The sequence below is a fragment of the Mus caroli genome, unplaced genomic scaffold (genome assembly GCF_978045245.1).
Source record: "Mus caroli unplaced genomic scaffold, Mus_caroli_1 scaffold_1, whole genome shotgun sequence".
Classification (NCBI taxonomy): Eukaryota; Metazoa; Chordata; class Mammalia; order Rodentia; family Muridae; genus Mus; species Mus caroli.
In genome coordinates, this window is record NW_028227256.1 from 129,904,537 (window position 1) to 129,910,536 (window position 6,000).

Here is a 6,000-nt window from a genome sequence, read left to right on the forward strand (position 1 = left end):
CTTGCTTGGGTCAAAGCTGGATACATAGGGTGGAGCTGGCTTCTTTTGCGGGAGGAGACTAGGACATGACAAGCAGCCACAAAGTCATCTTCTTAGGTTGTGCTTTTTTGAGGTTTCTTTGATACGAGTCCAGTGCAGTCTGTAACTATCCCCTTAACATGTTATGGAGACAGAAGTAGGCAGGTGGGTAGAGGAGCGCCCTCATAGAAGCAAGGGGACCATCATGGGATAGGGGGTTTCTGGAGGGAGACTGGGAAAGAGGATAACATTTGAAAAACAAATAAATAAAATATCCAACAACAGGTAAAAAGCAGGACCTTTGAGTCACTTCTGCCTGCTGGCTACTTAGTCCTCACAAAAGTCAGCAAAGGAGAATGCATTAGCCACTTTGCTTGTACAATGTTAAGAGATGACAAGACACACCTAAAGCAAGAAGGGCGTATTTTGGCTCATGGTTTAAGATGAGACAGTCCTCGGAGGCTGGGAAGGCATGGGGGCAAGGACATGAAGCAGCTGGTCCCTGCAGCTCACTTCCTCCTTTTTGTTCAGTCTGGGATCCATGGAGCTGTGCCATTCACATTCATAGCCTTAGCTTCTCAGTGAAAACTCTCTGGAAATGTATTCATAGACACATAGAAGCGCGTTTCCATGGTGATTCAAAATCTGGTCAAGTTGACAATGAAGATTAATCACCATGACTCCCAAGGACAGAAAGAAGGTTCAAGAAGGGCTATAAATAAATAATGTGATTTAACAAACAGAGCCAGCTCGATGGCTCCGTGGGCAAAGGGACTTGCTGCCAAATCTAACAACCCGAGTTTGATCCCTGAGATACCTACGTGGTAGAAATGAGAGAACTGATTCCCAAATGCTGACCTCTGACTTCCACAGGTAGGCCAGGTCATACTCACACCCAATCCCCATCCCCACATAAGTAACAAAAGTGATTACAACAAATCTTAAAAAGAAGAGAAATAATGCCAAGATGTTGAGGATGGAACGAACCTACCTGGGGTAGGGTAAGGAACGGCAGAGCAAAGGAAGCTGCAACCACAAAACCAACTTGAGCTCCTGACTCACCTGCAGAACCACGTCTCTGGATGGGAAGTGCTAGGTATGGATGGTGGGGAGCCTTTTGAAAGTTAGCTGCAGTTCTCTATGATGTTATGTTAGTAATAGATAAAATTGATACAGGATCTGGATTTCAAACAAATGTTAGTGCATGTGTTAAGGCTCCCAATCTTTTATTGATTGGTCATGTCAAAATTACTTTAGCTTTTTCTACAGTATTTAATGGAAGTTGTATTGATTGTACACTTTCTAATTGTGTTAGTGTGTGTTATGGCATATCTGTTATGGTGATCTATCAACCAGATTTTGTTTTATTGGCTGTGAATATGACAGGACCTTGGTATTATTAAGAAAGCTTGCAAGTACTGGAAGAAGTGAGTCAGCTTTAAGCAGAAGTAAGAGGATAGTGGGCTTGATTATTGCTGGTATAGCAGCTTTAATTACATCGATAGCTAGCACCACTGCCTCTGCAATTGCTTTGACACAAGAAGTTAAGACAGCTACTTTTATTAACCATTTAGCAAAAAATGTTACTAATGTTCTGAGTATTCACGAGGATTTAGATAGGCGTTTGGAACAACAGGTTGATGCTCTTTATAATAGTATTCAAATTATTGTAGAGCAGGTTCAGAGTCTAAAAGTAAGGAGCCATCTCCAGTGCCAAGCCAAATACCAATGGATTTGTGTTACTTCTGAGGTTTACAATGATAGTCACTATAATTGGGAAAGGGTTCAAAGACGCATGCAGGTGTTTGGCATAATTCCAACACCTCTCTGGATGTTTTAGCTTTGCATACTGAGATTATGAATTTAAAGAATGCTGCTCCACTAAGCTTTGATACTGCTGATATTGCTGGTAGAATTATTCATGGCGGCCCATTGGACTTGCAAACTTTATATGCCCCAATATAGGGGAATGCCAGGGCCAAAAGAATGGGAATGGGTGGGTAGGGAAGTGGGGGGCGCTATGGGGGACTTTTGGGATAGTATTGGAAATGTAATTGAGGAAAATATGTAATAAAAATATTAAAAAAAAAAAAAAAGAATTATTCATGGCCTGAAGTCAGTATTTCCATCTTGGTCAAACCTCAAGAATGTTGTATGGGGCCGGGTGGTGGTGGTGGTGCATGCCTTTAATCCCAGCAGTTGGGAGGCAGAGGCAGGCGGATTTCTGAGTTCAAGGCCAGTCTGGTCTACAGAGTGAGTTCCAGGACAGCCAGGGCTACACAGAGAAACCTGTCTCGAAAAAAACCAAAAAAATAAAAAGTTTTTTAAAAAAAGAATGGAAAAAGAATAGTGTATAGCTTGATCATGCTAGCCCTTCTTGTCCTGGGAATACTTTTATTCCTGCCCATCATATTAAAGCTTGCCTTTAACAACATTAACATGTTGGTGGCCAAAGTACATGGCTTAAAACTAAGAATGAAACCCCAAACAGAGTTATTAATTTAACAGGCTGGCAAACCAAGAACAGGTAAGATTCTGCCCAGGGCCTTGCCAACCTAAGACAGAGGCATGTGCCAACAGGCCATGCTTGTTTATAACAAACACTAAAAGGCCATGTTTGTTCATATAACACAAACAAGCTGTACATGTCTTGAAGACAGGTAAGGGAGGCATTCCTGTCAGAACAACCTAAGACAGGCTCAGCCTCATTTATAATTAAAAAGGGGAGAGATGTGGAGAGCTTTTTGGGGTGCTGCTTGGCAGGAATCTGACACTGGACAAGGACAAGGAAGTAAGAATCTGGCTTTAGGATAGAACAAAGAAATAGGCTCAGATATCTTGATCATCCTTAGAAACAGCTATCACGGGTGATCATGGGACTTCGTGTTTATTGTCTTGCTTGATTCCTCATTGTACTACTCGCCCTTAATACTTGCATGTAATTAAAATGGTATAAGAAGCAGATTGGGAAAATTAAATTTGCCTTCAGTCTCAGATTTGACTGGGGTCACCCTGCAGCATTTTCTAATTGTCTCTTTCTTTTTAATCCTCACTCCCACGCTGGAGAACCTGTTGATTGAGCAGGCTTGGTCAGGTGGCGCCCCAATGTGGGAGCTCCAGTACCCAGGGTACAGTGATGGACGCCACGGGGATTGGAAGCACGTGTAAAGGAAAGTAAAGAAGATTTGGGCCAGTGGTGAATAAACCTTGTAGAAGGACAAGGTAAAGTGTGTTTTATGTGTGTGTTTAGAGCTATGCGAACATCTAGAGACAAGAAGGTAATTCTCAGACACTTTTAGTCTTTGGACCCTGACTAGAGATAGTTTACACCTGAGACATGAGAGAATGGGTTTGAGAAAAGTAGTCCTGTCCAACTATCTGGGGATGCTTTGGTGAAAGAGAAGGAAAATGAACATAAGCTGTTTCAGAGCTCTCCTAGGGACAGGAGGAGGTCGGAAGACATCCTGCCTCCTCTCTGGCTCCTACTGGAGGAATGCTTGGTTCTGGGTCTCTTAGGTAGGATATCTGGGTCCCTTCAGGATGTCTAATTCTCTTCTCTCTCTGTCTGTTGTCTGTCCTTGGCATGCCAGTTCTGTCCATGTGCATCAAAACTGACTTTTTTTTAAAATGTTAAGTCCGTGTTTTCATTTTGTAGTTTGATTGGTTGGTTGTTGTTCTGTGTTTCATGTTCAAAAGAAAAAATGGTTAAAACTTTACCTGCTGGTTGTTCAGCCCTTGATTTAGTTTTAACTCATTTAAAAAAAAAAAAAAAAAGAGGAAAAGAAAAAAATAAAAACATTCTCAATTGGCCTTCTGAGCCCTGCACCTGTAGTTAGGAGTCTAGTGCAGCTGGAGAAGCCCTGCCAGGAGCTGATTGTCTGCAAAAGCTGCTCTTAAAGGGGCCAGCAGCTTCTCAAGTTCTATGATAAGGGAACTGATGGCTGTTTCTCCTAGAATAATCTCTGTGACTGTGATTATTGGGTCCAGCAGGTGACTAGGTGCTCCTCTCTTGAAATTACAGCTAGAAAAATTAAGAATTTTGTCTGGTTTAAATAAGTAAATGTATGCAGCCATTTCATTTTTGTTTCTGACTGCTTTTAAAAGTATAAATATGGCCGGGCGTGGTGGCGCACGCCTTTAATCCCAGCACTCGGGAGGCAGAGGCAGGCGGATTTCTGAGTTCGAGGCCAGCCTGGTCTACAAAGTGAGTGCCAGGACAGCCAGGGCTACACAGAGAAACCCTGTCTCGAAAAACGGAAAAAAAAAAAAAGTATAAATATGTTCTGCACATCTTGCTTATAGATTATTGGCTTATAAATTATTGGGTATGATTAAAAATGTATAACATTGATAACAGAAAGTTGGCCTAAAACTCATTCGTTGAGCCGGGCGGTGGTGGCGCACGCCTTTAATCCCAGCACTTGGGAGGCAGAGGCAGATGGATTTCTGAGTTGGAGGCCAGCCTGGTCTACAAAGTGAGTTCCAGGACAGCCAGGGCTACAGAGAAACATTGTCTCGAAAAGCCAAAACAAAAGACAAAAAACAAAAAACTGGTAACTCTGGGTTGGAGTAATTCAGAACTACAACATGTGGCTTGAACCAACACATGGAAACAGGTCTTTAAAGATACGCTTAAATTGGGTAATATTCTATATAATTCTTATCCTAGAAACCAGACTTATAAAAGATTGGATTTAGGGCAGTGTCTCTTTGAGACATTGGAGGCTGTACCATCTTGTATTCGTGTGCAGGAACAGGCAGCCAAACTTTGTAGCATGGAGGTGATTCACCTGGTGTTTTTGGAGACTGGTTTGTTGGAGATTGAGTTTTGCTTTCCAAAGTTCTTGATTGCCCTGGGCTGCCATCTCAGAATGACCCAGGGTCGCTAACTGTAGTTCAAAAGTAGAGAGACATTTAAAAACGTAATTGTAATGTGTAAGTAATGCTTTTAGTATCGATTTTAAAGAGAATGGATTGTTTACACTGTTAAAATTGGGTTTTGCTTTCCAGAATTGCGGTTGTGCTCTGGTGTTACAAGAGAAACTTAAAATTATAGTGAAACTGCCAGTGTTCCATTGGCTGCAGTTGGCAGTTCAAGCACAGGCTCAGGATTCTGACTTGCACACATTTGTAATTAAGAAAAAAATCTGGCAGGTGGAGATTATTGCAGGGTTTGCGAAAGGTTAATGAAACTATGGAACTTGTAGAGGCATTACAATCCGGCCTGCCTACTCCATATATAATTATTATGGATTTGGAAGATTGGCCTGTATGCCTTTGCATCTTGATGATTGTAAAGGATTTGCATTTAGTGTGTTTGCTTGTAATTTTAAAGAGCCCATGAAGCAGTATCATTGGAAAGTTTTGCCTCAAGGAATGGCTAATAAATAGCCTTACATTGAGTAAAAAAAAAAAAAAAAAATTGTCTCTGCTTCAATGCACAAAGTTAGGACTTTGAATCTTTCAGTGTATATTCATCATATTTTATTAGCTGATCCCCCTGAAGGAGTTTTACTGTAAACCTTTGCTCTTATACATCAAGCTTTAAAATTTTGGGGAGTAGTTGTTGCTCCAGAAAAGATTCAAAGGCGATGTCTTTTTCAATATTTGGGGCCTCGTTCTTGTCAGAACAACCTAAGACAGGCTCAGCCTTGTTTATAATTAAAAAGGGGGTAGATGTGGAGAGCCTTGTGGGGAGCTACTTGGCAGGAATCTGCCATTGGCCAAGGACAAGGAAATGGGCTTCAGGCAGGAACCTGACATTGGCCATGACAAGGAAGTAAGCTTGGCAAGAATCTGACATTGGAGCAAGACAAAGAAGGTCAGGCAGGGACCTGACTTTGGCCAAGGACAAGGAAGTAAGAATCTGGCTTTAGGGTAGAACAAAGAAGTAGGCTCTGATATCTTGATCATCCTTAGAAACAGCTATCACCGGAGTGATCATGGGGCTTTGTGTTTATTGTCTTGCTTGTTCCTTGACTA